This window comes from Zootermopsis nevadensis, unplaced genomic scaffold (assembly GCF_977971745.1).
Source record: "Zootermopsis nevadensis isolate Lab colony 2312 unplaced genomic scaffold, Znev_1.0 Znev_ptg000010l, whole genome shotgun sequence".
NCBI classification, from domain to species: domain Eukaryota; kingdom Metazoa; phylum Arthropoda; class Insecta; order Blattodea; family Termopsidae; genus Zootermopsis; species Zootermopsis nevadensis.
Genome location: NW_028259142.1, coordinates 9,761,890 through 9,783,787, shown reverse-complemented (window position 1 = coordinate 9,783,787; position 21,898 = coordinate 9,761,890). Strand labels below are relative to the sequence as shown.

Genomic DNA, 21,898 nt, shown 5'->3' with positions numbered 1-21,898 from the left:
TTTCGTTGGCTTGATCTATAGACATTCGGTAGGACTCCTTGGACGAGGGATCGGCCCGTCGCAAGGCCTCTGCCTGTACACAGGACAGCACAACACAGAAAGACGCGGACAAACATCCATGGCCTGAGTGGGATTCGAACCCACGGTCCCAGCGACCAAGCCTCAACCGCGCGGCCACTGCGGACCCCAGCTACATATTTATTCTTCCATTGACTGATACGAAAAGAAACTAGTCCCGGAAACATGCTTACTACGAAAGACTTCATGCAGACCGCTGGCGTGTAGATTGTTGAGTGCACATGGTTGAATGAAGGGAACGAAATGATAGTCCTATGGAATAATTAGCTCTGGTTTTATTTAATCTGTCTAATTATATGAATAACTAATGAGATTACAGTTATAACTACTGCGTAACGGCGGTCAAGTATACGTATCCGACACAAAACTTCGATTTAACTACGTGGTTTGTCTCCACTTCTTTTGCTTTAAAATTCTTACCACTTTATTGACTCCGTGGACAAGAGTGGTGCTTGTGAAGCTAATAGTCCCTCAGCTAGTCAAATTACTTGACTTTAATAGAACCCAGAGGCTGATTTCTGTGGTCATAAGAACCCACAGCCGAAATGTAGGCTGGACCAGTAGAATCCAGTCTGCCACATCAGTTCCTATTTCCGTAAGGTCCATTTAAAATTATTCTTCTAGGTGGTCTCTCTTCTCATTAAGATGACTGTCTTCTGGGTTATAGGGCTGTGCAGTCCTGCTACCTAAGTCATCCGGCGATCTCATGAAGACAGCAAGGACCTATGAAACGTTGGCAAAGGTAGACGTCTAGCAGACTACACAGTACAACAACTCAGAAGACAGTCGTCTTCAGACTCGTCCCCGTGAGAACCTGAAATCTCACGAAAAAAGGTATTCCGAATGTACAGCCACCACATGTTCTGGTTACAAAGAACGGGCAAGTGGATAAACAACTACACAGGTTCCACTACCTATATCAGCCTTGAAAACATCGACTGATTTCGGAAGAATGGAGTAGTGGTCGACGATGTGATAATGCAAGATTCTGTAGGTACTCTCATAGTAACCTTGGGCAGTAGCCGCTCGTGCGTGTGACGTAGGAAGCCCCAGCTCGGACGTGAGAATGTAGAGCTCTAGCTAGAAATTTCGGCCTTCATGGTTAGTTTTATAGGCGTGAGTGGCTAGAGTGGTCGATTCCTGGGGCCTTGGAATTGCAAAAATCTACTCTAGGGTAACCCACGGCGCCATACATGAGCAATTATCACAACCATTTGCATGTGCCCTTATATGCACGTACGAATCCATTGTTTTTTTAAATTAAAATATCGTTACGTGTCTGTCTTGTAAGCAGATACAGGGAAACGAAAACCTTTTAAATATAGAAACATATGTGTTTTAAGTAAAATTTCGAATTAAAATATTTTGCTTCCCACGAAACGTTTACATAGTTCACAATTGTAACGATACTTGTGCTATGATGACACTAGTACTTATAATAGTAATAATTTAAGTAAATGGAAGTTAATTTCTGATTTGTTTATAGAACCATTGTAAGGCACAAATCTGTCCAGTTCATATTAACAGTCTCCCTCTTTGTGTCGGCTTGTTTGCGTTGATACTAACAACCCAAATTTGGAGAAGAGTTTTTCACATGGGACGGATGTGGTTTGAGTACACAAACAGCACGTGAATAATACTGCATATTGTTGGGAACATACTGAGATACTGTATAGTCAAGGAGATTCCACACTCAGTGGGCTGCAGTCCCCCCCCCCCTTAGTTTTATTAGTAATAGAGGAAACTGTCATTTGAACAATGTTCTATGCTCCATGATCATCTTGTAATCATAGTTAAGGTATTTTTTATTTGCATAGAAACTGCATTCATTTACAAAGTTTTGTTCCTGAGCCTGCAGTCAGTCGTATGCAACTCTTAAAATCGCCTCTGTTTCGATTGTCTGAATTACAAGCCTCGCGTGACGTACTCACGGAATCGACTCTTCCCATGCGAACAGAGCCTAGCGTTCGTAATCGACACTTGCGACTCCAGTCTTCCTTCCGGCGCACGCGTTCCAACAGATTTAGGCTCGTTCGAATAGACTATGTGTTATCCTGCCACTGCTTGTGATAAATTGTGTATGCATATATAAAGTTGATAATAAATAATGAAACAGATCATTGTGTCTGACGGAAAACATAATAGTAAAGAGCAGTCCCACTACTTGGTACAAAAACATAAAATCAGGTCTGGCTGTGGGAGTGGGAATCTCCGAGTTCCCAACCAATCCGTTTCATCCTCATAATAGCGAGCGAAATAAAGGATCCTTTATTTCTTTCCTGCTGACTAGAAACATCCTTCTGTAACCCTCAGCTCTGAAGCTGCAACAAAGTGTGGACTATATAGACCCTCTTCTTCACTACGGGTCCGCAGTGGCCGCGTGGTCGCTGGGACCGTGGGTTCGAATCCCACTCAAGCCGTGGATGTTTTTCTGTGTTGTGCTGTCCTGTGTACAGGTAGAGGCCTTGCGACGGGCCGATCCCTCGTCCAAGGAGTCCTACCGAATGTCTATAGATGAAGCCAACGAAAAAGTTGGGACCCGCAGTGCTCAGGCACTTGAAGAACGGGTCGTTCCCAGTATCTTCACTACACTCTTGTACGAAGCAAGACAATTGGCGTTAAGAGCTCCCAGCATGCGTAATATAGTTTAGTGTGAGTGATGAGTCAATAATGCAGTCTTAGATCTGAATCCAACGTAATGATCTTTGTTCATGACGGAGGTGTTTGCCACGTCAGGATTCCTATTTGAAGGTGGGGTTCTTGATGAGATTCAGGACCTTTAAACTTGCCTTTGGTTTCCTAGGCCTTATTCCAGTCTGTTAATAAAGTTAAAATTAGTTATAGAAATTATGCACTTTGGAGATCAACTTGCAGTTGGAATGGAAATCGGTACTGAGGAGCAGTGTATGTATGCGAATTTAAATAGTTTGGAAGGTATTTAAAAACTGAATGTCACGTAGCCAAAGAACACCCGAAAAAGTCGCGGTATATATGTTATAATTAATTTTAAAATATGCAGAAATTGAAATGTTTGTGAAAAACATTAAAATAACAAGTTAGGAAATTACACACATCGTAACAATTCTCCACATTTTGATTCTTAACCTTTAACCAAGGCAACCATAACAACTATGGTAACCAAGGCAGATTGAAGACTCCCCAACCGGTCACTTAGCGGGCAGAAACGCGTGTAGGTCTTCGTATAAAATTTACGTTCTTGTTGTCTGATTTCAAGCAAAAGTGAAATGTTTCGACAAATTTTAGAAAATCTTTCCAATATCAAATTTTATGAATATCCGTTTAAGTGTTCTCGAATTTTTTCATGTGAATGTGAAGTGAATGGCCTTCACTTAAAGAGCTGTTTGGCCCATCGTCTTGTCGGCCTTGTAACCACAATCAGCATTTTTGTAAAATGTATCTTTACGCTGAAAGAAAGCGAACAACAAGTAATTCAAAATTAAGTGCTAAGGGAAATATTTGGAGTAACAGACATTAGGGTAATTAGGAAGTGGAGGTTGTATGGATGAAGAAGGTTGCGATTAGCTGGACATGTAGGCTAACTCGGAAGGAAAACACGAAAGAGGTCACAAATTAGAAGCGTCTATTAGGATCGTTTTTGGGGGAGTGAACTCTCTCGGGGCTGTGAACAATGAAGATATTATACAGCAACAGTTCCAAGCCATAGCTTTTATTCCAGAAGAGTTTGTTAAATGAGTCATACGTAATTGCAGAGATGACTGTATTTATAATTTTTATTAAAAATCAGCGAAATAAGAAACACGATTTAGTATAAGAAGAAGTACGAGAAACATTGTATAACGTTATAAATAATAGTAAAATATATTTTTTCACTTTTTGACTTTCTGGTTTCAAAATCGGCGCAAATCGAGGGCTACCCGTAGTAGAATATCGCTTTCGTATGCATGCGGTTAAATCATCAGTCTGTTATTGGTCAAGGTAATATAACACTTTATATTTGTCTGAAACTGATAAGGATAAGGCCTTGCATTTTTTAAGCTCAGTCGGCGCGGGCGTGTTTGATAAAGCTTGTTCTACACCAACTGATGAAATAAGTAAGAAAATATTTCACTCCTGTTCTTCACCCGTAATCCGGGCGTTCTGTGCAGAACTCCCCAGCCATTGATTACAAATGGACAGTAGTGTTTCGTACTGTTCTGATAAGCAGATGTTCTACTTCGTTTTGTGACGGATAAAAGTGTTCTTTTGCGCTGTCTTCTTCAGGTATGTTCTCGAGTGCCTCGGTCAGTGTAATATGAACACTTATTATCCATTTTTGCACGATGTGTACTAAATGAATGCACTTAGGAATGTCTGTCCGTCCTTCTGCCTGTGTCGACTCCTGACCCGTTGGACGGATTTTGATTAAATTTCGTATGGACGTTATACCATCTGAAGTTACCCTAAACTCGTGCTTTTCTATTCAATATGGCGAACGCTCGAACGTGTTAGCTGGAAGCAACGCTAGCGTCATTTTATATGAAGTCCTGAAGTGATGTCTGGTAACAGAACTTTGACAAATATACAACTTTTGTTTTGATGATTTTTCTTAACTCGGCGGTTGCATGAAACAGGAAAATTTTTGGACTCGACCATTTGCAATGTCAACCACGTGACTATTTGCACAGAGGTCCTGTACGCTACTATAAAGCGTACATTATATTGTTACGGACTTTATTAAGAAAGGAAACAACGACGTTTTATTTCATGAATACGTTTTATTCGAAATTAACAAGTTTAGCGAAATCTCGACATATTTCATACAAAACTCGAAAATACAAAATTAATATCAGCTGACTCTTGAAACAGGATGAGCAAATAGTTTCCACTGGTTTCAGTGCTAATAATATCCGGTAGTAGCCGTCACAGTGGCCGCGTGGTCACTGGGACCGTGGGCTCGAATCCCACTCAAGGCATAGATGTTTGTTGGCGTCTTTCTGTGTTGTGCTGTCCTGTGTACAGGTAGAGGCCTTGCGACGGGCTGATCCCTAGTCCAAGGACTCCTACCGAATGTCTAATAGATCAAAGCCAACGAAAGTTGGGACCCGGAGATGCTCAAGGCACTGAAGAACGGGTCGCCTAAGTATCTAAGTCAGTAAGTAATACCCGGTAGTGGAAAGTACGTAAACGTTAATACAAAATTGCTCTAGTTGCTTTTCTGAACAAGAAGATAAGCTGACAAGAGTTCATAAATAAATCTTATCTCAACGCTGAAAACATATGATTATATTTTTATGTTATTTGTGATTTGTTGGTACGTTAATGTGAACTGTACTTAACAGTAAACTTGTGTAGTACTGTTTCTGCAGCTTAATACTGTTTTCTGTCTTATCCAGAAGCATTCAGGTGCAAAGTACACATAAGGATATTCTGTGTATTGCGGTACAATCACACTTATCTAGGATGATAACTATTTTCTGTTATCTCAATATTATGTCCGATTGCATTCAGAACGTAACAAGAGCACACCCAAGTTATGAATAGCCATGAGTAGTTCCTGACTACAAATAAATCTACAATTCTTATATTTGTTAGTGTTGGTTTCATCGTATTTTCCTCGTTGGATTCAGAGATTAACCGAGATACAGACCAGTGTTGTTCATGCCAGAACATAGACTTATTAGAACGAAGAGACAGAGCAGTTGCGACATATTTTAAGGCATTTTGCATTTACCTGGGACTGTGGAAGAAAATATTCTGTCAAATGACCCCCCTTCTGGATCGAATTCGAACCAGATACACCCAAAGTACGGAGCAGGTCTGGATCACGACGAACGATCGACGCGAAGCTTTATTATGAATTATTTTTATTTGCCTATAAGGAGATGCTTTAAGCAGTGTGTGGTGTAAATAACACTTGAAGATTTTGTGTACCCCGAAATGAACATCTTTCCAATTTTGTTTTCGAAAGACTACCTATCAGGACATTTTAATGTAGGTGTGGTATTTGGGGATGTTGGGTGAATGCTAAGCATCACCAAAATGTTTTTAGCTTTGTCTTCCATTCGCTTTCAGTTGAATAAATTGTTTTATTTGCGTTTTCTGTGTAGCTGGAAAACACAGAATCCACTGCTGTTGTCACAGAATGCAGCAATTGCACAGTATTTTCAACCTAATAGGCCTAGTGGAATTTATCAAGTTTGGCAACGTAGCCTGTAGTTGATGATAGTTCAAGAACCATGACGAGGAGAGTGAGATGGAGCTAGTTGAAAGCGTCCCTTCCGAGGAAAGCGTATCAGTGTCTGTCCAGCCCAGCCTAGCCTAGCCAGTGACGCTTCTCAAGAAAGCAAAACAAGAATTTCTCCTTCTCCCTTCCCCCCCCCCCCCCCCCGAACCCTCGTAGGCCATGACATTCAAAACCACATAATTACAGAGTCAGGATGAGATGCTATTGGTTGGTGGCTTGAGAAAAATATCCCACAAGTTCTCCCCCACTTTCTCCTTTAAACCTAAGTGCCCCCCACCACTTCAATTTTCCCTTCTATGGACCGCCTATCTCTGACAAAAATGAGCATCCTCAGGCAACTGGGATTTTTGAATCTGAGCGACCGTTGAACGACGTAAAGATGCAGGTACATCTCTTGTTCGCCTACCCCTCTCTCTGTTCTCTGTTTTATGAGTAAGATTTTCGACCGTATCTCCCTCTTAAGATTTCTCACTCGAGTGAAAGGTTCAGAGTTGTCAGTTTGTCCGTGTGCACAGCAAGAGGACTTCTGACTGGATCAAAAACAATCTGTAAGCGTTAAGTCTTAGGTCTGCAGGCTTTGGCTATCTTGTTTCATATGGAACTAACCGAGGCAGACTGTGAGGAAATCCAGGAAGGAAGGAAGAATGCGATAAGCTAGTTTATTCAAGGAACAATAACGTCGTTCTTGAATGATACACCTTTAGAGGAAATGCGTTATCATTGTGATATTTGTCGACTTACATGTGTGATAAATCAGTGAAGTGACTCAGTACTAAAACATTTTTGGCTTGTGTAGCGGAATTGTTTATGTTGATCTGTATTGTTGGATACAGAGCTGAATTTCTGGTGATAAACTGTGTGAAATGTGTAGCAGCTTGCAAGAAACGCGGTTCAGCAAATCAGTGTCTTCTGCTTCGATCATGGTAAGTATGTTATTGCTTGTTTTCCAGTGTGAAGAGAGTGTATTCTGTACGCATCAATTACGAAGTACAAGAAGGTAGTTTTCCCGCTTGATCCGTGGAGGCCATTTTGTTTTCTCCCCCATAACACTGGCAATGGAAAAGGTATTTAAATTTTAAATTAAATATTTACCAAGTAAAATGTGCAAGTCAAATAGTCGTGTATTAAGTCAGTGTGTATAATTTTCGGAACGAAAGTTCAATTTATACCAACACAGCAATGCCCTTTGGTGAAAGTAAATGCAGTTTCGTCATATTTGATTTGCATTTGTTACAATTATTGGACCCTGCTTCCTATCCAAAGGGTACCGGGGTCCTTTCCCGGGGGTAAAGCCGGCCGGGGCGTGATGCTGACCACTCACCCCATCTAGTGCCGAGGTCAAGAAAGAGGGGAGCTATATCACCTTTCACCCCAAGGACCTACATGGCGTAAAGCGGGACAGCTTTACATTACAATTATTGAATCATTTTTCTGTGTCGTATTGAATGCTGATCGGAAAAAGTGCGGTGTTTCCACCTTATTATTGATAAATAGCAATGTTTAATGTATGAACGTGCTTCATTCTCGTTTGTGTTGTTTCAGAATTGTGCTATTTACTGTTAATCGATTGTTTCTGCTTAAGATTTAACTGGCCAACATTTTGAGATAATGGCATGTAAAGATATTTCGCTTAGTGAACTCCATGTATTTCCGTCTGGTTGCTACACAACATATTGACTTTTTGAGAGCACATGGCGATTTATATCCGCAGTTGTGTTTTAGTATGTTCACCTCGCGAACTAATTGGTTTAGAGAGTTGCGTAGCACTACTTTCGTTGATAAAGATGTTTCAAAATTAGTATGATTTGAGGTTTTCTGGAGTTTACTAACGTTTCAGAGGCCCTTGTTGCCTCCATCATCAGGGCTTTAACTGCACTAATGATGGAACGTAGGTAAACGTCCCCCAGACTGCACAGCGCTACAACCAAAAGACAGCGAATTGGTTTCAGACAAAGGAATGTTGTCTCTTCCATTTTCTGTGAAGTGTTCCTCAACAGAAATATGTGTTGGTAATACAGCACATCATTCAACGACAGGTTTCCCGGCCCATGGTTGTAGCCTCTAGAAATATAACCTTTTTGTATGTTTGTGTGGATTCTTGCATGCTTTGTTTCATAAACCAGAAGCAAAACTTCCAGCGCTTCAAGTACAGTTGTCGGTATGACGCTCGATTATAGTACAGTCTCACTTCTACATAGATAATAGTGGGAGTCCGGGCGGTCAGGATGTATGTAGTCTTCCGCAAAAGAAATGTTTTCTGCTTACAAAAATAAAACCTTTTTATTATTGCGATGCGGTGAGCCTTTGTCTCTGTAGAACTGGGCCTCCAAGGAACCATTTTTCCGTCTTTCGGTTGATGTATGAGTGAGTAGAGAGCAACAGTTGAATGATGTTGACAGAGGAAACCAAAGGACTCAGAGGTCCACCACAAGTACCACTTGGACTGGCCTGGGCGCGAATCCGGTCTTCTCCGGTGAGAAGGAAAATAACACTTTAAGAAAATAAACCTTAAAAAAGTCGGCATTTTTCAACAGAAGAAAGACCTATCAGGGTAACATAATTCAAATGGCCAGGTTTCGATTTCAGGCGCTTCGAAATGCGAACATTTGTGGAAACTAATTCCACCAATTTGATGGCTTTGGAGCTGTCCTAGAAAGCCGTTTCAGTAAATAGAAATACAATGTTTCATTTAGAAAGCATGTAAGAGTGGCAAGCTCGATTTTGTGGACAAATCGAACATTTTGGGACGCTATGGTGGTAAAAGTTTATTTTCGGTCGTATACGACTTTCGGTTCACACGGTGGCCCATGATGGGCAGCTTTCCTTAAGGACAGCCCCGAAGTCTGGTTCACAGGGAGTTTAAATCCAGATGATTATAATGGAGAACTCTGGTTGACAGGATTATACAGGCGTTTTCATAATCGTTATTAAAGAATTCGTAGTTTACGAGCACTTCTGTGAGTTTTTGACATAGCTGGTAAAACAGGATCGTAATCACAAGGAAGCAATTCTGTATCAGAACGTTTTGATTTTAGAAACGCCCATACAGGGAACACGCACGTTCACAGCTTAATATTAACGTTTTATGTAAATTTATTAGAGCTTGTTTTTTATCTTGTTTTGAAGTTGATGGATATAATCGAAAGAACTTGTTAGAAGTCTGTGAGTTTTATTTCGAAGATGGAGTAAAGTCTACGTCAAATGAGCCAATTTAATACAGGATTTTTTATTAATGGAAACTGCAGTGTGGTTTCAAACACTTAAAAATGGTGTGATTGTAGTGATGTCTTTGCAGCTTTACGAATTGCAATATTTGTTAGTATCGAAACAGGGGTTCAGTTTTATTGGGACCTTAATTCTGATTTATTTTGCACGGGTATCGGTCAAATGATTACTCGAACTTCGGGGAACGTAAAGATGGGTCTTGGGTAAGCTAGAATTCGCAATTTAATGCTAATTTTTCAGTTTAATGTGGCGTTGTTCTGTAGCCGGCGCAAATAAATCCCTCTCATACCGGAAATGTTTTTGTTGTTTTCGAGTCGTTTTGTTGGCTCAGCTGTTTTCATATTGATCAAGTGCGTAATCGGATCGAAGCGTTTGTTTGTGTTAAAAGTTATCGTTCTTAAGTTTAAATGAAAACGCTAAGTCACACTTGTAATTGCAACTTTTAACCAATAGAATTCGTTCTTATTGTTATGTATTGCATTCATTTACATTTCACAATTCTCCCTAAATGTTCGGAAATGTAATGGGTTCCGGTCTTGCAGAAATTTATAATAAATTAGGGTAATTTTATGCTGTCAATTAAAACGCCATGTAGGGGGAAAAGTGGGTTGGTGAGTAAGAGTTGCATGGGGGGGGGGGTTCCTTGCTTTCTAGTAAACTGTAGGTGCACCAGGAACATAAGATGCCTGCCAGTATGTGGAGTGAATGAAAGCGGAAAACATCGTTTGTTCTTCGTGGTTCGGATAAAATATATTTTTATAAAACCTTCTGTAATACTGCGAGTGATAATGATCATTGAACTTAAGTATCAACACTGAACATAAAGAAGGTATGTACTGTTGTATAGAGGGGTTTGTTAGCTGTATTTAAAGCTACGTATTTACTGGCGTAAGTCGTGGCCTCGCATTAATAACGCACTCATTAATTTATAAATCCTCGATGTAAAAAATTCTTTCAAAATTCACGCATTTCGTTTTTATCTAGAGCCTATTCACGATAATCCTTTTGTACATCGAATGTACACGCAGTTGAAGAGCCTTACAGGCATCGGGTTGTCCCGTAACTTTAGTAGCCAGCAAATTTCCTAACTTATCCGCGGTACCAGCTATACAGGGTATACACAAAAGAATGGTGCGGTTTCAAAAGTTAATAAAAATTATTTCTGTATGTGCATGTGTATGTTGTGCCCGTGTAAGGTGAGAAATAATTTTTTTATTAACTTTTGAAACCGCACCATTCTTTTCTGTATACTCTGTTTAATTGTTTGTAGTTCACTATTCGTTTTCAGTTCTAGTGTTTCTTGGCTGAGGGCAAAATCATAGCGACTCGTGTGAAACTAATGTTTCTTGATATTCCACGATGAATGAAGCGAAATATTCCAACTATTCTGCAGGCGTCAAATTAGAGGCAAGCGCTGCTGGTTATCAATTTATCTTGTCGGAGTTCAATGTGCGCTATTGGAGGAAGCCGTAAGACGCTCTTCTATAAACCAACAAATTCAGGAAAGCATTTCGAGGGCCGAAAGGTGGAAAATTCCCTGAACTTGAAGATTATATACTCGTACAGTTATATTTGATTATCATGTGTTAAAGGGAATGAGGAGGATGGGATGTTTGAAGTGAAAAGTTGTCGAGTAAAACAGGGTACTGCCCGAACTCCGAAATTGACCTATTGAACTGCAGGGGGGCGATAAACTGATGGACTATGTTTGTACATTTCTTCCTCCAGTTGTGGCCATGCCAGACAGTTGTACATATTAGAGAACAAGCCGACAATTATGGCCACAAGAAAACAGGAGACGAGCGGTTGCTGATGTTCTGAAAGGGGCGATGGGTTATATGAGGGCTTCAAAAGAGTTTGAGCAAGAAGTGGCTGTATGCTGGACTGTGGGAAAGGTATAGTGTTTTAAAGTAAAAGAAATTGGCATTTAAAAGGCCTATGTAGCACCATGATTAAATATATACAAGAAAATATTGCTCTATATTGGAACATTATAAATTTGGTTTAATTAAATGCGAGGACTGGCTTTTGATTTACCTGAAAGGAACAAAATATCACAAAATTTCAATAAGGCCAGAAAGATGGCAGGTAAAGAAAGACTGGCTTTATGCGTTTCTCACGAGGCACCAATAAATGTCTCTGCATTCTCCTGAAAACAAATCTCTTGCTTGCAGAATGGGCTGCAACCAAACAGTGGTGAAGAATTTATTTTGTTTATCTCCTTTGTCTGACAAATACAACTTCACCCCAGGAAACATTTATAATTCTGATGAAACTGGGATTTCTACCGTACCCAGTAAGCAGATTCAAATGCTTGGACTGAGGGTAAAGAAGCAAGTCGGTGGCTTGTCTTCGGAGCGGTGAATGCCTTCGGAGTTTTTATGCCAACAATGTTTATTTCTTCAGTCTTGAGAGAATAAAGAGTTGACCACCAGATAGCACAGCGGAATATCATCCCAGTGGTTGGATCAGCAAGGAAGTATTTTTCAAATGTTTCTGTCTTTTTATTGAATTTTTAAAGCCAACAGGAAACCCATCCTGCTTTTGGATGGACGTGTAAGTCATACAGAGAGCCTGGAGCTGATTGAACACGCGTGTAAAAGTCACGTCCATTTGTGCTTTCCACCACACCACCTATACATCTCCGTTTTTTGGTTACTTTGAACCAATATTGTACGTAGGATTTCAGGTTTTCACGGCGGTGAGTCCGGAAGGGGCTGTCTTCTGGGTTTTAGTGCCGTGTAATCTTGTATAGTCGGCGCAGTAGCTTTTGGCCGGTGGAATTTTCAAGGGGAAGGCTAGGAGCGAGTCTCTTTTGCGATAATGCTGACTGCGCTGAGGAGCTTATCGGACTGAACGCCCAAACAAAAGAAATACACTGACCGTGCCACGTCAGGTACACGGAGTAGGCCCGTCCGCCAGCTCCGCTAGCTTCTCCACCGGCCAAAAACTACTGCGCCGACTATAGATCATTAATGTTTCAGAGGTCCTTGCTGCCTCCATCATCAGGGCGATGATGTGGTCAGCAAGGACCTCTGAAGCGTTGGTAAACTTCTACCACACTACACGGCGCTACAACCCAGAAGACAAGATTATTCGGATGTAAAAATGAACTGGCTCCGATTGCATTCAGGATGCATTGTAACCACCAAGCAAGTAGCGAAACTTTACGGCGTTTATGAAAGCTGCCTTTATGGAAACAGCGGTTCATGGCTTCCGAACACTGGGATATTCCCGCTGGATCCAAACATTTTCCCAAATTGGTTGTTTCAGACATACGAAAGCATAGACCGACCGCTTGCAGAAGTCACTCTTCTGCACCCAACACCTATAACCGTGGGATGTGGCTATGATGCTGATTCTCTCCCATACAAAAAACAGGGGTGTCCGGACAGTCTGTTAGTGTAACCGCGGGAGCTTTAGGTTTTCATTTAGATAGGCATGAAGTGTCTTTAAAATTTTTCCCACATTCTTCGTGTGCTGCATTCAGAAAGAAAAGCATTGTCGCAACAAAAGACTAAGAAAAACTGCAGATCTCTCAGATTCACCTTTAGAAATGAATTGGTAAGCAAGGAAACAAAAAGATGACAAAGAGGAGGTTGCACTACGAAACTGCTGGAACGTCTAAAAACACACACTAAAGAAAGTAAAAAGGTCCATGAAGAATGATGAATTTCAAGCTTGCTCAGACAGTGAATAGTCCGAGGAAAATTGGATTTATTGCCAGGAGACATTTTCAAACCCCAAAGCCGGTGAAGGTTGGGTAAAATGCAGTTTGTGTGGTTATCGTGAATTAGTGTACCACTGTTACTTGTATGACACGTTCCTAGTTTTTATGTCCTGTCATTGAAATAATCAAGTTCATTGTGCTACAAATTATAGTTCGCCGTGTTACTCTTATCAAACGGGTAAAACAGGGTATTTTCATTATTTTACAAAATCCAGAGTTACAACAAAACCATTGTATGTAAGCAAAAAAGTGGTTCGTAAAAGAAACTGCAATAAACGAGAATCATCTTTAGTCGATTTTACATTTTTGCAGAAAATCAGCTATGATGTACATCTAATTTAAGTTAGCGTACTCCAAAAAACCCAACTTTCCCCACTGATACGTGGGATGTATCGATATATCTTACCAACAACAAATGACATCCTTTCTTTATGAAATGGTGTATTATCGTTCCAGATTTCGAATTTTTGGCCAGCACTGATTCTCAGTGCATGGTCATACATGCAAAAGAAACAAGGCTGCTTAACAGCGTACAGTACAGTTCAGACACAAATTGGGTAATCATTCGTCGATCCCCCCCCCCAAATATTGTCTTAGTACCAGGCTGTGGGAGCCGTGGTTCAAGGAAAGAGCTGTGACTGAACTGGTGGTGTCTTCTACCGCGTGGCTGTCTCTTGTCTGTCTGAGCTGTGCAAACTCGTTCACCGGAACGACGCAGTCTCAAATACCCTTTTGATGACACGCCATTACAATTTTACGGATCATCGAGGAATGTAGTAGGCCGAAATTACTGATTCAGATGCATTACTGCAGTGAACTTTAGTGGTGAGGTAAAGTGACTCATTATACACGGCGGTTGCGTTCATGCGAATCGCCGCGTAAAAGGAAAAAGTATTACACGTGAAACATGACAATCGCCATTTTGAAGTTAAACTGGCGCCAGAATTCTTTGCTTCACATCCCTTGGTAAGTCTGCAGAGAAGGTTCGACGTAAGTTACAGGCTTTAAAAAATGTTGCCGCTGATATTGATGCTTCTCAGAAATTGAAATAAAATTGCGGATAGCGAAGGCGATTAATAGCGAGAGTTGCCTGTGGTGTTTTTCATTCGTACCACACGGTGCAGACACCAATGTCTTTTATTGCAGTTCTTTCCAGTTGGCACGCAGTATTGAGATTAACAACTTTATTTTCAATTACGATTTGATTGTAAATATCACATTTTATGTCTAATTTACTAATGGTCTCCAGAAATAGGTCAATTGAGTCCGCTACAGCGCCATATCAGCCTGTTTTCATCTGCGTACAATCAGCTCGTGGTGGAATATAGCTGTAAACATTTGCAGTAACAGTTTTGCATTAAAAATGAATCCTACCCGGACAGGAAGGCAGCCACCTACAGCGCGCGGCTTTGGTAAGGAGTTGGATGGGGAAGCGGTGTAAATGGCGGTTTCAAATCAAAGCCGTTAACAGTAAACGAACTTGCTACTGGGAGGGGTATTGTTTCGAAAATGGAAGCATTACCAAGAATTTTGGTAGAACAGTTAGCATCAACTTTCTTTTCTGTTGGTCAAGGACTTCAATTATGCAAGTGTTACTCCCACACTTTGAATGACTTACGCAGACACGCTTTAGTTTGAATACAATGAAATCGCCAGCTGATCACAGGAAGTCTAGTACACTAAATTATACGAGGCGCGTCCCAAAAGTAAGTTTCCCTGGGGCCGTTTACAGAAACAAAACACAATTTCATGGAAATATGTATTGCAACAGATACAGCAAGTGTCCAGCTATTTTTCAACATATTCGCCACCGGAATTGAGACATTTGTCATACCGTGGGACCAACTTTTGAATACCTGTGTCGTAGAAGTCTGCCGCCTGGGATTGGAACCACTGTGTGACAACCATCTCCGCCTCTCTGTCATTCTCAAAACGCTGACGCTGACCGGACAGGAATTTCTTGAGGTGTAGGAAAAGATGGAAATCACTGGGAGCGAGGTCCGGGCTGTAGGGTGGATGATTAAACACCTCCCAGCTGAACTCCTGCAGGAGACTTGCTGTTCGTCGAGCCGTGTGCGGCCTAGCGTTATCGTGCAGGAAGACAATACCAGCACTAAGCATCCCGCGCCGCTTGTTCTGAATGGCCCGTCGCAATTTCTGCAGTGTTTCGCAGTAACGCTCAGCATTCACCGTCTCACCTCTGGTCAGGAAGTCTGTCCCAGAACACCGTGCACATCACTTTCCGAGCCGACAACGTCTGCTTGAATTTCGTCTTACAGGGAGATCCACTGTGACGCCAATGCATTGACTGCTGCTTGATTTCTGGGGTAATGTGTGCAATCCACGTTTCATCACCTGTGATGATCCGGTCCAGAAACTTGTCGCCGCCATCATGGTACCGCTGCAGAAATGTCAATGCTGACTCCATGCGCTTTGTTTTGTGTTCTGGTGCCAGTTGCTTCGGCACCCACCTGGCGCACAATTTCTTGAACAACAGGTGCTCCGTGACAATTTTGTGCAACAAGGAGCGGGAAATGACTGCTGAGTTCCGTAATTGTGAAGCGACGATTATCCATAATGCGTTCCCGCACAAGCTCCACAAGGTCGTCTGTAATGATGGATGGCCTCCCACTGCGCTTCTCATCATGCACACTTTGTCGACCTGCTGAAAATTGTCTGCACCAGCGACGCACCATCTGCTTGCTCATGACGTTAGGCCCATAGACCCGGCACAGGTGACGATGAATTTCGATCGGCGCTATGCTCTGTGCATTCAAAAACTTTATCACTGACCGCACTTCACAGTCGGCGGGAGCTGGAATAAGAACCTCCATCTTCAACAGCTGCAACGATGCTACTGTGAGAACGCGGGAAGTACCGTTAGTGCATGCGCCATGCTACGTCATTGCTCTATCACGTACGCACAGTCGCTTCGCGCAATATAAGGTTTGCTAGCTGTGGGAGGAGTGGGAAACTTACTTTTGGGACGCGCCTCGTAATTAGGTTCCAACTATTCAGAGGTACTTGCTGCTTCCATCGCCCTGGAGGTGGAGGTAGCAGGTACCTCTGAAGCACAATAAGATAGTTTTACACGGGAAAAGGGTGGCGTGAAAGAAAATATGTGTTCCTGCAGAGAAGACGCTGGCAAGCTCTTGACAGATGTGTCTTTAATGGGATAAACCCAACACGCGGCGCTGTGTTTGAGATACTTGTAAAAAAGTATTTGTGCAAGGACGTTTGATCCACTGCGTTTCTTCCAAATGGCGAGTCGTAAAAAGAGGCGAGACAAATACGTACCGTCTGCGACAGCAACGTCTTGGAAAGTATCGACTTCTACTTCGAAAACTAGACATAGGGGTCTCCAAACCATATACTACGGCGCGTAACAATAACAACCCCAAGAAAATTTTAGACGTTTTTTTAGAAAATTTTAGGATATGGGTGTCGTGTATCTCCCAAACGGCGCATCGCAAAGAATTAAATTGAAAAAATGTTACTCATGGAGAGAGAATCTTGCTAAATTGTCGAGAAACATTTATTATGAAAAAGGTACAGCAGTGTCAAAAGCTATAAAACGGGACTTTTCTCCAAGCTGGCCAACCCACAAAAAGTGTTTCTCTTGGAATGACAACCGGGGGAAAGTTATTACATTTTCTAGTTTACAAATTGGCAAATTTTGTAAAAAAATGACCTGTTTGATAAATAACTCTGGGAGATGGTGTCGATTTTTGATATTTCGAAAGCAGTGTAAAAGTGTATCCAGAAAACTTTTACAACGTCGAGTCGTAGAAGGACATAATAAATACAAAGTATATTCTCTTAGAGGGATATCCCCAGTCTTTTGTCTGTTTCCAAAATTAGGGACAGGAATATCCGAGACACTTACGCGTCGTAGATGAAAGGTAGATACAGACAGATTCCTCTTGGAGAGGCACAGGAGTGTCCAGAAAACTTTGCGCGTGCTAAAAAATGTTATATACAATTTTTCACGCTATGAATACTTTCATTCAAACAGCTGTATATCACTATGCATATTAAAGAAACATGTATTGTTTATTTGATAATGAATTCCAACGGGCTTTTACTCATTCCTTATGCAGTATATGCAGTGTATAAACCACGGTTCTATGAACACTACATTGTAATTTAAATATCGTTAAATTTCTTATGAAAGGTAACGAGATATTTGGTAGATCGAATACTGTTTGTCTAACGGCAGTTATTTTTGACGTGCGTGAAAAGCAGGCATCTGATATACAACCACGAATGCAGTTATTGATACCGACTCGGTTTTAGGCGCGTTTACTTAAGATGTGGCATAATCCCAGCCGTTGAGAATTGTGCAGAGTGATGGCTAATGATAAAGGCTCTCAGACGTGAACGATATGAACCAACTCCTGTAGTCCATTCTTGCGCTTGAAAGTTAGCGGACGTGTCTCGAAAGCTACAGTATCGGTACACTCGAGGAAAGTTTCACCGATGTTTGATTTATTTTTACAGCTGGTATGCGTGTGTAACGGGAATAAGTAGCGTACAACTGGAAACAATAACTTGTGCGTTAGAATAGATGGAAAAGGGTTCGCCAGACACGAGCCAGAGGGCACCTTTGTGCCCCCGAGTATTTTAAAATATTCGTTGTTTACTGATTATTCAGTGATGTCCGCAAAGCACGTGGTCATTTCCACTGCATGAGAAGAATCTCGGTGCAGTGCCGAGGGATTATAAATATTTGTAAGTGGCTTGATGTGAATATACAAGGCACTAAGCGTAATGTATTTTTAATTCGTATTTTTGGACGTTAAAACCGTGTCCGCAATCAATCTTAAGCGTCTTCTATTTGCCCGTCACAGAAAAAGGTTGGCGACCCCTGCTTTAGAATCACTATAAGACCCCGGTAATCAAACTTGGAACTTCTCGTAAAAGAAAAAGGTGCAGTACATATCTGGTACATATGTGTGCGGCCCTAGACAGAGATGCTTTCTTTTTGAGAGGCATTTATCAGCTAAAATGCTGCTTTCAGTGATAACATTGCTTATATGGCGAATTGATCATGCGAAAAGAAATCCGAACTCTGTAGGAGGGCGGATGCTGACGTCAGTGCTGAGGTTGCGAAGTGAATGCACTTGGGCCTTTGGCACTCCAGTTTGAAATGCATGAGATCCAGCTCAGCTGGTTTTTATTACATTTGGTAATTGCAGCTCTTTGCAAAAGTTTATCAGACTGCGTTTTATGAGACTTGTGATTTCAACAGGCATCAATATTCTTAGTGTTGTTTTCTTGATAAGGCATCATATTGAAATGGTAATAATTACTATCATTTCAAATCAGTTAGAATTCGAAATGCACAAGGCACATGTTCACGTACACGTATTTAATTTCGCTGAAATAAATTTCACTTGGCCTAAATCAGGGTGGTCCAATTCTTTTCCTCGTTCGGGCCAGAATAGTTTTCCTGTTGGACCCAAGGGCCAAGAAACCCCTACTGTCATTATTTTTGCAATGCCATTATCTTTAATAATTCTTATTCAGACTCGTCCAAGGAGTCCTACCGAATGTCTATAGATCAAAGCCAACGAAAAGTTGGGACCCACAGTGCTCAGGCACTTGAAGAACGGGTCGTCTCCAGTATCTAGTATACTTATTCAGAAATGAAGAATTACCATTGCATATGCCGAAATGTAAATTTCATTTAAACTACTATAGAGTTGCTGCTGCAACATCTTGTATCTCACAATTTTTACCTGGAAAACTTACATTAATTATTTGAACTCCGCTACTTTAACAGCTTATATCTTATACAATCACAATTTGTACCTGTAGAATGTACATCTTATGCTTTTAAAATCAGTGGCTTTTGTGAGAGCACTGAGCAGAATGTTCTTTTACCACGCCTTTCCGCTGTGTACAGACACTGCGTTGGTTTTCTGGCTCTGGGGTTATCGTGTGGTTGCAGCAGCATCGTAACCTTATACTTACTAAACGGGCATCGAGAAATGTCTTCATTGGCTCGGATACGTTGTCCACATCTTCATGTACACGTTCTTACTCACGTGGTAGATTTCCTCTGGACATGTAGCGTACTTGAATACGAATAGTTGACTGAATGTAACAGTTACAGAAATTGTTTGACCACTGGGTCCCTGGGATTGTCCCTTTTTTATACTACGTGCTAAGAGACTTGGCGATTGTTGAAGCAGAGATCCGATTTCGTCCTACTTTTGTTAGTGTGTGTTCATACTCGTGGCATTTGTTTCCTGTCTAGTATTACGTCATTGTTCTATTATTGACATGATTCGGAGTGTTTTGTAGGGAATTCGAAACCTGAGAAATTTTTTCCCCAATTTCCGCCGAAGTTATTTTACGCAAGATTTATATACAACACCCGATTCTTCAGCGTTAACGTACTCATCTCCCACATAATTGAAATTCTAGACAACGCTGAGTCACGTGGACATCACAAGGGAGACCACTTCCACTTATTTACGCCATTAACTCAGTTGGGTAACCTTCGCTTGCTGTCGCACCTGGACGAGTAGGGAAAGCACATGGCGGAAGGCTGTGTCTAGGCACAGCCGCCGAATAATCCTGTAATTTGAGTCATGGTCTTAAGTCTGCAAATAGCTGATGTACCGCCCCGTTGAAATCTCGTGTCTTTACCAGCGTCTGTCTGATGCAGAATATCTGATCAGCAGCTTATCTGTTAACGTTATATCTGCGCTATTTATTCCCAATACTCTCGTTCACGTGTGGTATTGACCCTGAGAGAAAGATGTTGGATAAACCAAAACGGAGGGAATATCTTGGACAAACTCGAAGAACAAACATATTAGAGATATGTGCTGAGGCATAAATTAATTTAATCATAGTTACCAGTTGAGAAGCAACTTCGATAAAGCCGAGAATGGTGGTTTGCTTCGTTTCTGTTCTGTGACAGTGTGATTAGCATTGATACGCATCTGCAGTTCAGTTTGGTGCTGAAAAATTGTGGTAATTTCCCATGGAATAATTAGCGGAACACTTTCATTTCATTCCTTAAGCCATAGAGCAGTGGTGTTCAACCTGGGGTACGCGAAGACATCTTAGGGAGTACGTGAAATTTTAAAAAAAAATGTTATTTTATGATAAACACTGAAAATTCAGTAATGTAATTTATTTTAGATGTAGACTATATACTATGTATAACTTGAATTATACACCAACAACTTTGGGGGTACAAAGTTGAAGAGAAATTATATCTGGGGGCACGCGAACAAAAAAAGGTTGAATACCACTGCCATAGAGGACTGAAGTATATATTTGTGAGATTTTAAACAACACGGAGATGACACCTTTGACATCGTAATGAAAAACGACTGAGGCATGAAACAACCAAATGAACCAAAGTGTAGTTTGAAGCACGCAGTTCCGGTACCGGCAGCTGCAGCAGCACTATTGCCTGTTGTTTTGGATGGCTGTGTTTCTGGTGCATGTGAACCTTCGATTACCCATGACTAGATCCACACTCATCCACAGCAAGCGGCCTGTCTCATCACGCTGCTTCTGTGTTATCTGTCGTCTGCAGTGTTTCCTTACTGGCCAGTGCTGTACCACGTTCTGGCTGAAGTCATGTCTCTGTCTGAGCCAGTTACTAAATGAATGTTAATTAAATTTTAAGTTGTAACTTTGCAGTATTGTAAACAGAACTTGTCCTTGATGTATTTCATCCAGTGAGAGATGTGTATTATTGATCCTTACGGTTTGAAATTAATAAGGGATAAGTAATTTCGATTTAATGCTGTTCCATCCAGATAAACGCAGCATTTAAAGATGGAGTATGAAGTGATGTGCCTTAATTAAGACTGCAGTTTAGAAAACTCAATTCTTCTTATCCTTGCTGTACTATAAACTACGGTGCGTTGTGTTCAGGACAGCTACAACATGTGTTGGCATTGACATGATGTCATTTGGGTTCCATTTTGTTCAATTTGCCCGATATCACTTCAGTTAAAATAATCATTGTGAAATAGTTTTATTTTTAGTTAGTATGTACTTTGGTGGCATACACATTAGGTGTTCTGATACTTTCCAGACATGACGTTCGCTTTCCTTATCGACTCGCAGGCTGCAAGGTTGTGGGGCACAATTTAACTTAGTGGTAATTTATTAAAGATGCCACTAACTTCAGTCAGCTATTGCAGACAGGTTCACATATTTACCCAATTATTTTCCTTGACACAGTAAGTCGTTACTGAGACAGCTGCCTGCTTTTGCCTTACAAATATCGCAAAAAGAAAGTTCAGTTTGTGTTAACTGCGATTTACATGCAAGTTAGAAATGTTCATCAGTAAGACTGACTTTATTATTTTTTGGTGTGTTTTTTAAAAGCTGTACAGTTACCCATGAGATGTCCGCCAAGTACTGACGACATGAACAACACGTGTCTTCGAGTCCAAAAAATATTTTTCATCGTACAAAATAACTCGGCATTTCATAAATTATGCGGGCCGCATCGTTGGGTCGCGAGTTGTTAACCCCGGATATCCAGTGGGTAAAAAGTATTCATACACTGTTCTTGTTATTCCTTTTAATGATCTGCTAGAAAATTTGTTTTATATATAATTAATAATAATAAATTTATAGTAAAAGAGTCCAGAAATGTTGATCTTTCAGTAAACATAAAA

At 41.0% G+C, this 21,898-nt stretch overlaps 2 long non-coding RNA genes across 2 annotated transcripts in view; one reads left to right on the top strand and one right to left on the bottom strand.

The window, feature by feature from the left end:
- LOC110833922 (uncharacterized) overlaps positions 1–21,898 on the bottom strand; it is a 46,667-nt gene that overhangs the window by 6,681 nt on the left and 18,088 nt on the right. The window lies entirely within an intron of this gene.
- On the top strand, positions 6,465–13,529 carry LOC110833921 (uncharacterized). The gene is made up of 3 exons (XR_002544415.2): positions 6,465–10,337; positions 11,237–11,403; positions 11,683–13,529. It is a non-coding gene; the product is annotated as an uncharacterized LOC110833921 (long non-coding RNA).